The sequence below is a fragment of the Eschrichtius robustus genome, chromosome 20 (assembly GCF_028021215.1).
Source record: "Eschrichtius robustus isolate mEscRob2 chromosome 20, mEscRob2.pri, whole genome shotgun sequence".
Classification (NCBI taxonomy): domain Eukaryota; kingdom Metazoa; phylum Chordata; class Mammalia; order Artiodactyla; family Eschrichtiidae; genus Eschrichtius; species Eschrichtius robustus.
In genome coordinates this window covers 18,181,049-18,192,363 of record NC_090843.1, presented here as the reverse complement: position 1 = coordinate 18,192,363, position 11,315 = coordinate 18,181,049, and the positions used below count along the sequence as shown (strand labels likewise).

The following is an 11,315-nucleotide window of genomic DNA, read 5'->3' as shown; positions in this document are numbered from 1 at the left end:
CTCCGCGGCATGTGGGATCTTCCCAGACCAGGGCTCGAACCCGTGTCGCCTGCATTGGCAGGCAGATTCTCAACCACTGCGCCACCAGGGAAGCCCCCGCTTATTATTTTTTAACACCTGTGGGGTCTGTAGTAATGTTTCCATTTTTATTCCTATTATGACTTATTTTTGCTGTTTCCACCCCCCCCCCCCCCTTATTTTTCTCGCTAGGTTTTTATCAATTTTAGTGGTCTTTCCAAAAACCAAATTTTGGCTTTGTTGACTTTACTGTATTTTTTTTTTTCTATTTTGTTGATTTCTACTCTTATCTTTATTGTATCCTTTCTTCTACTTTTTTTTGGAGGGGTTGTTAATTGTTGTTCTTTTTAAAAATTCTTTACATGGATGCTTAAATCATTGATTTTTATCTTTTATATTTTTCTAACATATAAATTTAAGTCTATACATTTCACTTTAAGTGTGGTTTTAGCTGTATCCCATTATCATTCAGTTCAAAATATTTTGTAATTTCCATTGTGGTTTCTTCTTTGGTCGCATTGGTTATTTAGAGGCTTATTAATTAATTTCTAAACTTTGGGGGAGGGGGGTTTCTAGTTATGTTTTAGTTACTGATTTCAATTTCACTGAGTTCAAAGAATACACTCTGCATTATTTTAATAACTTGAAATTTGTTAAGACTTGCTTTATGGCCCAGCATATGGACAATTTTGTTATGTGTGAAAATTGATATTTGAGAAGAATGTGCCTTCTGTAGTTGTTAGTTTCCTCCTTTTTTTAAAAAATATATATATAGTATTCTATAAATGTCAGTTAGGGAAATTCGTTAATTATGTTGTCAAATCATCCATTTCTCTACTGATTTCTAAAATCTACTTGTTCTATCAGCTGCTGAGAGATATATGTTAAAAATATAAACTATAATTGAAGGTTTGTCTATTTCTCCTTTAATTCTGTCAGTTTTCACTTTATATATTTTAAGGTTACATTGTTAGGTGCATATAAATTTAGGACTGTTATGTATTCCTGTTGGATTGGCCCTTTTATCATCATAAAATGTGTGTGTTTTTAGTAGTACTTCTTGCCATGAAGTTTACTTTGTCTGATATTAATTTAGCTACACCAACTTTATTTTGGTTAGTGCTTGCATTGTATCTTTTTTCGTCCTTTAATTTTAACCTTTCCATGTTCTTACATTTAAGATATGTCTCTTGTAAATAGCGTATAATTGGATTATTCATTATAGTTTGACATCTCTCTCTTTTAATTGGAGTATTTAGCCCACTTACATTTCACGTAAGTACTAATATAGTTGTGTTTAAATCTACCCTGTTCTATTTGTTTCCTATTTGTTCCTATACTCTCACTGGCAAAGGTCTCTGATTGCAGTGTGAGGATTTGATTGGAGAAACACTTGAACAGAAACAAGGATACCAGTTAAGAGATTGTAGCAGTTGTTTGGGTGAATAAAAAGGGCAGCTTGGATTAGATTCACAGCAATGGGGATAGAGAGATGTGGACAAATTATCTTTCCAGAGGTAGGAAAAACAGAACTTAGTGACTGGATTTAGAGTGTGGGATGAAAGAGAATAAAGAATCAAAGAAGACTCTCAGATTTCTGGTATAAGCAGCTTGGTGGATGATACTACCATTTATTTTAAACATTCAGGAGGAGAAAGAGGATTAAGGGAAAAGATGATGAGACCAGTTTGGGAACAATCAACAGCCTAGTGGAGAGAGGTCTTGTATGCAATTGAATGTATAGGACTGGAGCTTATATCTGAGCTGGAGATATTAAATTGGGAACTGCTAGAATATGGATGGTAATTAAAGCCATAGAATGTTAGGGAGTGAGGATAGAAGCAGGCCTAGAACAAAAACCTGAGGAACATCTAATAGGTTGAGCCAAGGAGACTAAGAAAAAGTTGTCAAAGAGATAATAAAAGGAAAACCAAGAAAGTGTCGTGTCCTAGGGGCTGGGAGGAGAGTATGTTTAAAGAAGGGGGAAATAGGTAACTACTGTACGCTGCTAAGAAGTCAAATTAGATATGAGCTAAAACAGGGGGGAGTTCCCTGGTGGCCCAGTGGTTAGGACTCTGCACTTCCACTGCAGGGGGCACAGGTTCAATCCTTGGTCAGGGAACTAAGATCCTGTGTGCCGTTGGGAACGGCCCAAAAAAAAAAAAAAAAAAAAATCTAAAACAGGTATGACACAGCATTAGAGAGAGTAGTTTGGAGTTGAGGGGGAGGGGAAGTGTAGCACCAGGTTGGAGTAGGTTGTGGAGTGGGAGGTGAGGAAAGAAGATACATTTAGATCACTATACCAGTCAGAATAGGCTAGGTTTTGCTATGGCAATAAACGTCCCTCAAACTGCAGTAGGTTAAAGCAGGAATTGGCAACTTTTCCTGCCAAGGGTCAGCTAGTAAATATCTTAGGATTTGCAAGCTGCAATTACTATCACAGGGTACAGAGACTATAGTCTCTGTCACAACTACTCAACTTGGCCATTGTCATGGGAAAGTAGCCATAGATAACAGTAAACAAAAGGGTATGGCTATGTGCCAACAAACCTATATTTACGAAAATAGGCAGCAGGGTGGACTTGGCCTGTGGGCTGTAGTTTGCTGACCCCTGGGTTAAATAACTCTGAGGGTCATTGAAGTGTGCTGCTCAGATTTCCTTCAAGGAAACCTGCCACGTGGAGCATAGTTGACTGACAGCCCCAGCTGCCACCCCTACGAATCCTTCATTGCATTTGTATTGAGGCCATGTTTCCCCTCTGCTGCTCAGCCATTGGGGTACTAGTGCTGGCCCATTCCTGTGGGACTTGGGACTCTACTAATGGGTAATTTTGGCTTGGGGACTATCTCCATCAGCCTTTCTTTTTTGTTTGTTTGTTTGTTTGGCCGCGCGGCATATGGGATCTTAGTTCCCCCACCAGGGATCGAACCCGTGCCCCCTGCAGTGGAAGTGCGGAGTCTTAACCACTGGACTGCTGGGGAAGTCCCTCCATCAGCCTTTCTGAAAGCTTGTTTTCCTGCCCAATCCTCCTGATTCCTTCTTTCCTCTCAAGGTGTCAGACTTGCATTGTGGTCTGATGGCTCTCCATGCCTACTCTGGCTCCTAACCCTTTCTCCCTAACAGGCGTTTGCCCCAATAAATGTCTTGCCCATCTAACCCTATCTAGATCTCTGCTTATTAGAGAAACTAAACTGCCACAGCATCGGGGCTTGTTTCTTGCTTGGGCTACATGGCCATCATGGGTTGACATGAGGCTCTGTTTCACAACATCCTCACATCAACCCAGGCTGGATGGAGCTTCCACCAGCTAGTTACTGATGGTCTCTCTGGCAAAGGAAATGGAACATGGCAAATTGTGCACCAATTCTTAAAAGCATCCACCTGGAAGCAACACATGTAAATTCCATCCACTTTTCATTGGCCAAAGCAGGTGACGTGGCCATCCCTAACTTCAGAGGGCAGGGCAGTGGAATCTTACCATGTGCCAGGAAGGAAGAGACACAGACTAGTGATGAACTGTCCTAATGACAACTGCAGTCACTTTTCTAAAAGTTTAAGGAAGATAAGTGGGAGACTTTGAAAGTTTTTTAGAGATCAGGAGAGGTAGTTAATAGGAGCGTTGTCAAGCCATGTTCAGGTTCCATATAACATCAAGAACCACCCTTTTTTGGGGGTTCCTGTCTTTTCAGCTGTGTGTTTTTCTCTAGTAATACTCAGCTGCTTGGATATAGGCATAGTGAAAGCAGAAAGTTGGATTCATTCATTTTTTTAAAAATGATGCCTCCACGTACTATGAAAGCAGAGATTCTGTTTGTTTTGTTTAATGCTATGCCCCCAGCCTAGAACAATGATTGGTCAGAATAGGTGCTTAAGGGTTAAGAGTGGATTCCCTCGGCTCTCATTGCCACTTTCTTAGGGATTACGATCATGTGCGTGTGTCCTTTCAGACCTTTTTATATGCACAGGCATATACTTTAAAATTAAAAACAGAACATTTATATAGTTTTCTGAAACTCCCCCCTTCACCCCAACAGCAGTTGAGTAAATATTTTAAAGGACAGATTCAATATTAGAATTGTTTTGGTTTGCAAGGGACAGAAATGTAATTCAAATTGGTGGGAGGGTTTTATTGATTCACATACTAAATTCCTAGGGACAGCTGACTTTAGGCACGATTGGGTCCAGGTGCCCAAAATTTGTCTTCATGAACCTTTCACCAATACATGGCTTTGATTTCCTCTGTTTGGCTTCTCAGATCAACTCTTCCATGTGAAGTCAAGGTGGCCATAGAAGTTCCAGAGGCACTCCACCAGCTCTTCTTTCTGGGAGACTGGAAAAGTCACAAGGTGTTCTCTAATTTGACCCTCATTCAGATCACACGCTCTGCCCTAAACCATTCCGTTTGCTTGAGGAAGGATGACTCACTGGTCAAGCTGAAGTCACATGCCTCGCTCGGGGGCTGGGAGGCGGAGCCAGCCCCGCCAAATCGCGTGCGAGTGAGGGAGAGAGGAGGGGTTCTCCAGAGAGTGCGAGGTGGGGGAGGGCTGGAGCTGGGAGAAAGGGTGACGGATGCTGAAACAACGGATTTCTGTTGAAAGTGGAGTAGTTTTCTCAAAGGATTCACTTAACATTTGATGAGTACTAACAAATTGCCCCCAAAACTGTTGCACCAGTTGTATCCTCACCGACAACAATGTATACGTGTTCTTTTTTATCCTCGCTCCTGTGAACATGGAACATTATTTGTTGTATTAATTTTTTTAACAATTTAGCGGACAAAAATGGTAGCTCATTATTGTCTTAATTTGCATTTCCCTGACCCCAGTGAACGTGAGCAACTTTTCATATGTTTCTTAGCCTTTTGCGTTTATTCTACAAATCGTCTTATTACTTTTGCCCTTTTTTAAAATTGGGTTTTCTAACTTTTTCTTACTGATTTATAGGAGCTTGTCGTATATTAAGGGTAATAATTAAACTTATCTATGTCTTAAATGTTGCCAATACTCCCAGCTTAGCATTCAATTTTTAACTTTGTGGTGCCTCTCACTGTAATCAAATCTGTTGATATTTTTCTTTATGGTTTATGAATTTCGTGTCTCATAGAAGTCCTTCCCATCCCCAAATTATAAAAAAAATCCTTCTATATTTCTTTCTGGTGTTTTATAGTTTAACTCTTCACACTTAGATATTTAATCCATCTGGAATTCATTTTTATGTATGGATTTCACTTTTTTTTTTCCATAGATAGATAGCCACTTGTTCTAGCACTGTCTCCTTTCCTTGCTGGTTTGAAATGCTGTTTTTATCCTGGGCTAAATTCCCACGCGGTGGGAGGGGGAGACTGAGAGACATCTCAGAAGGTAAACAGAATGAGAGTGAGGGGGAGAGAGGGATCCAGGGTGACCACTTTTCCTGTCTGGGTGATTGTGTGGAACTGTGAAGTAGGAAGAGGAGCATGAATAGGGAAGGGGAGTAAGGTGCTTAGGTCAATTTGGGGGCATGTTACCTTAAGGTGCTCATGGACATGAAGGACATATTTAATAGAAATACATGATAAACCTTTATATTACAATATTCACTATATGCAGACTGTTTCTGGACTATGCTATTGATCTATCTGCCTATTCATTTACTTGGTCATTCTGAGAAAGGCTGGGACCTGGGACCTGGGATCCTTTGCTGCAGTGCTGCAGTGCTTGCACCTGGACAAATGTCTTCTTGAGCCACAGAATACAAGGAAATTATCAAAGACTAAAAATAACTGCTTGCATGCAGAGTTGGGGCAAATTCTGGATGGCAAGATACAGAAAGACCAAAAATACCCCAGCTGCCACTTCTGAAGAGCTGGGAGAAAAGCAGGGTACTGCGCATGCCCCCTGCACTCAACACCACCAAAGGGGTGGGTAAACCCCCTGAGCCCCCCCTCCAGCCTGACCCCTGGACACACCCCTACCCTCACCCCCCTCCAGCCTGACCCCTGGACACACCCCTACCCTCACCCCATACAAGGAACCAGTCCCCAACCCCCCCCCCACTCCCCACCGGGAGCGAGCAAGAGAACCTGTTACTTGTTTTCACTCCCCCCTGCTGCAGCAGGGGCCCCAGTAAAGGGGCCTGAATTTCTTGACTGGCCTCTAATCAATTTCTATTGATTAGGGAAGGCCAAGAACCCTGGTCAGTATCAATTCTACAAATGTTTGTGAAGGACCTACTATGGGTGAAGACAAATCCTATTCTTACTGTAAAAGCAACTGTTTTATGGTACATTTGGATTAGTGGTGATGCAAGCAATTTGCACCCAGCCCGTTATCCTCATTTTTTTAAAGCATTTTTTTTTTCTTGGTACTCATTTACTCTTCAGATGAATTTTAGAGTTACCTTTTCTAGTTTTGGTCAAAGGAATTGGAATTTTAAACTGGAGTTGCATTGGATTTATAGAGCAATTTGGAGAGAATTGACCAAAGCTTTACAAAAGTCTTCTTCCACTGTGAGAAAGTGTCATACATCTCTCCATTTATTCACGTCTTGTGTGTCCTCGGTAAAATTTATTCTTCTGTATTTCATAGCTTTAATTGCTGTTATGAATAAAATCATTTTTTCTAACATTTTAAAATTGGTTTTTGTTGGTAAAAAAGAAAGCTATTGATTTTTCTATATTTTTCTTTTAACAGGTCATTTTACTAAACTTGCTGATAAGATCTACAAGGCTTCAGTTGAATCATTGACTTTTCTAAGTAGATAATAATAAAATCTGCTTGTAGTGATGATTTTACTCTTTTTCCAATATCTATATCTCATTTCTTTTTAAAAAAATTTATTTATTTATACATATTTATTTTTGCTGCGTTGTGTCTTCATTGCTGTGCGCGGGCTTTCTCTAGTTGCGTCGAGCGGGGGCTACTCTTCGTTGTGGTGCACAGGCTTCTCATTGAGGTGGCTTCTCTTGTTGCAGAGCACAGGCTCAAGGTGCTTGGGCTTCAGTAGAGCACAGGCTCAGTAGTTGTGGCTTGCGGTCTCTAGAGCGCAGGCTCAGTAGTTGTGGCACACGGGCTTAGGTGCTCCTCAGCATGTGGGATCTTCCTGGACCAGGGATCGAACCTGTGTCCCCTGCATTGGCAGGCGGATTCTTAACCACTGAGCCACCAGGGAAGTTTTTTCAGATTAACTCTTTTGTTTTATTTGATTATTGCTTCTTTTTATTGATCTTTGTATAGATTTATTGATGAATAATTGGTAATACAAGAAACTACACATATTTAAAATGTACAATTTGATAAGTTTTCACATATGAGTACACCTGTGAAACTAAGTCAAAATAATGAACATATCCATTGCCCCTAGAAGATTCCATGTGTCCCTTTTTATTTTTACTTTTTTTTAATTTTTAATTTTTTAATATTTTGGCGGCACCACACGGCATGTGGGATCCTAGTTCCCCAACCAGGGATTGAACCCACGTCCCCTGTGGGAAGCATGGAGTCTTAACTGCTGGACGGCCAGGGAAGTCCCCCTTTTCAATTTCTTGCTCCCGCTCTTCTCTACCTCCTTCCCTCATCTCTAGGCAACGACTGGCATGTTATCTGTCCCTATAGATTAGTTTGCATTTTCTAGATATTATATATATATGGAATCATACAGTGTATACTCTTTTTTTTTGGCTGCATCAGGTCTTAGTTGCAGCACGCTGGATCTTCGTTGCGGCATGCGGGCTTCTCTTTTGTTGTGGGTGCGGGTTCTGGAGCGCGTGGGCTTAGTTGACCCGTGGCATGTGGGATTTAGTTCCCCAACCAGGGATCAAACTGCGTCCCCTGCATTGGAAGGCAGATTCTTAACCACTGGACCACCAGAGAAATCCCAGTATATACTCTTTGTTTTCTGCCTTCTTTCACATAGCATAATCATTTTGAGATTCATCTATGTTGTTGTGTGTATCAGTAGTCCATTACTTTTTATTGCTGAGTACTATTCCATTGTATGGGTATTATATTTGTTTATTCACTTGTTGATGGACATTTGGGTTTCCGGTTCTTGGCTATTACAAATAAAGCTGTTACGAACGTTTCCATACAAGTTTTTGTGTGGTTATGTGCTTTCATTTCTCTTGGGTAGATAACTTGTGAGTGGAATTGCTGGTCGTAGGGTAGGTGTCTGTTTAACATATTAAGACACTGGCAAACTGATTTCCAAAGTGGTTGTACCATTTTACATTTCCACCAGCAGTACATGAGAGTTCCGTTTGCTCCACATTCTCACCAACACTTGGTATTGTCATAAAAAAATTTAAAAAAAAAAATTTTTTTTTAGCTATTCCAGTATTGATATCTCATTGTGGTTTTAATTTGCATTTCCCTAATGACTGATAATGAGCATCCTTCCATATGTTTATTTGTCATCTGTATATCTTCTTTGTTGAAGTGTCTGTTCAAATCTTTTGCCCTTTAAAAAAATTAGCTTGTGGGAATTCCCTGGTGGTGCAGTGGTTGGGAATCCGCCTGTCAATGCAGGGGACACAGGTTCGATCCCTGTTCTGGGAGGATCGAACACATGCCGCGGAGCAACTGAGCCCCTGCGCCACAGCTACTGAGCCTGTGCTCTGGAGCCCGTGAGCCACAGCTGCTGAGCCCGTGTGCCACAACTGCTGAGGCCTGTGCGCCTAGAGCCCATGTTCCGCAGCGAGAGAGGCCACCACAATGAGGAGCCGCGCACCGCAGCGAAGAGTAGCCCCCGCTCGCCGCAACTAGAGAAAACCCGCGTGCAGCCAAAATAAATAAATAAAACAAAACAACAAAATTGGCTTGTTTGTTTTCTTATTATTAAGTTTTGAGAGTTCTTTATATATTCTGGAAAAAAGTCCTTTATCACATACATGCTTTGCAAATACTCTCTCCCAGTCTGGGGCTTGTCTTTTTATTCCTTTAACAGTGTCTTTCAAATAGCAGAAAGCCTTAATTTTAATAAAGTCCAATTTTTCAATTTTTTCTTTTAAAGTGTTTTATATAAGAAATCTTTGCCTAACCCAAGGTCGCAAGGATTTTCTTCTATGTTTTTTTCTAGAAATTTTATACTTTTAGGCTTATGTTTAGGTCTAGGATCCACTTTGAGTTAAGTTTTATATATGGTGTGAGGTATTTTATTTTATTTTGTATACGGATATCCATTTCTCCCAGGACCATTTGTTGAAAAGACTATCCTTCTTCCCCTAGACTGTCTTTGCAGCTTTGTTAAAAATCAATTGACGATATATGTGTGGGTCTGTTTATAGACTTTGTATTCTCTTCCTTTGGGCTATTTGTCTATCTTGATCCCAACATGCACTGCCTTGATTGCTATAGCTTTCTAATAACCTTGAGTTAACATAGTGTAAGTTCTCCAACTAGTTTTTGTCTTTAAAGAATGAGGCAATTTATTAACCCAGCATTTGTTCTAATGCTTCTCTTTGGCAGATGCCCCCATCTGGCAATTCTGCCTAGATCTCTCTGTCCCTGAGGTGTCAGCTTGCCACCCCCATCTTGGTCCTTGTCTACCATTTTCAGCCCTTCCAGGGCTTGGAGGACCTGACAGGCCATGCTCTTGGAGTCCTGCTGAAGTGGCTAGACATGATGTGGTTTCTCTGATGTCCCCATAGATGTTGGTCTTGGAGCCAACCTAGCTCAGCCCTGGAGACAGAGGTGCAGCACTGTGGAAGCCACTCTATGTAGAACCAACTCTCATTGTAGTGAGCAAGCTCTTTATGCTTGGCCAGCTTGATGGTGTCCACCCATTTACGGACTTTCAGCTTCCCAGACTTTTTGAGGAAAGCTGTCAGAGCCCTGATGAACTCCTGCTGGTTCATGTCTTTTACAGTAACTCTAGGCAACATCTTCTACAGTAACTTCAGGCACCCTGTGGCTTCCTTGCTGCCAGCCAGGGGGAAGGGCTCTCCAGTGTTTTCCCCTCCTTCCGTTTCAAAGTTGTTTTGGCTATTCTAAGTCCTTTGTATTTCCTTAAGAGTTTTAGAATCAACTTTTCGACTTTTACAAAGACCTGTGGGGAATTTGACTGGGATTGTGTTGAATTTATAGATCGATAGGGGGAGAATTGATATCTTAACAGTATGGAGTCTTCTGATCCATGAGCATGGTATGTCTCTGCATTATTGATTCTTGTTTAATTTCTCTAAGCAGTGTTTTGTAATTTCAAGTGTGCAGGTCTTATATATCCTTTGTCAGACTTATTTCTAAGTAGTTCGTATTTTTTGATGCTACTGTACATGACATTTTTTAAAATTTCAATTTCCAGTTGTTCATTGCTAGTCTATAGAAATATAATTGATTTCATATATTGATCTTATATCTTACAGTCTTGCTAAACTCATCTATTAGTTCTAGTAGCTATTTTTAGGTTCCATCAGGTTTTCTACATGGACGTTCACACCGTCTTCACATAAAGACAGTTTTACATCTTCCTTTCAGTTCTAGATGCCTTTTCCCCCTTGCTTTAGCACACTGGCTAGAGCCTCCAGCACAATATTGAATTGTGATAATGGGAGTGACATCCTTGCTTTGTTCTTGATGTTAGCAGGAAATCTAGGGTCCTTTTAGGAAACTTCACACTTTGAGTGGCTCCCTCTATGGGGTCTTGGATTCCTCTTCTCTGTTGGGTTTTCCTATTAGTACAATGTAATCTGCTTTAAAACTCCAGTATATTTTTTCTCTGTCATTTCAGAGGGATGGTGTGGTAAACATATGTAGCCTTCCTGAATCAGAAGTCCAGTGTTAGGCTTTTGCCAGGCAAATGTAACCACAAAAGACTGAGGGTAGTGAGTTAAGATGATCTGATAAAGCAGAGACTCTGGGCTGAAAAAGGAAGAGAATGAAGACAGAAGGGAGCTGATGGATGGGGAAAACATCACCGGGTCAATTGACAGAGATTGAAGAACAATTGTCTGAGGAATAATTGAACAAAAGGAGCAGAAGATGAGGTCAGAGAGGAAAATGTGAGCACTTACAGGTGATGACAATGTACAGGATGGGAACAAGGGTGCGGGCAGAGGAGAAAGTGATTAGACATGTGAAGGTTGTAGAACGGAGAGGCTGGGACTTTAGAGTTACCCAGGGTGCACTAGGAGGTGGGATGCCAAAAGGTTTCAACAGATGGAAGGCAAGGTCAGTGGACAACACCAATGAAGGGGGTAGAGGGTGGCACAGGTAGATGCAGTAGGACTTTTGCAAGAAAGTGACAGAGTAATGGAAGCAGCAATGGGGAGCTAGGAAGGACCTGACCCCACCTCCCAACCCTGGCCCTACTTCCTGACCCT

General features: G+C 41.1%; 1 pseudogene; it reads right to left on the bottom strand.

Annotated features, from left to right (window-relative positions):
- Positions 1-9,405: 9,405 nt before the first annotated feature.
- LOC137755527 (small ribosomal subunit protein eS19-like) lies at positions 9,406-9,878 on the bottom strand (annotated as a pseudogene).
- Positions 9,879-11,315: the final 1,437 nt, after the last annotated feature.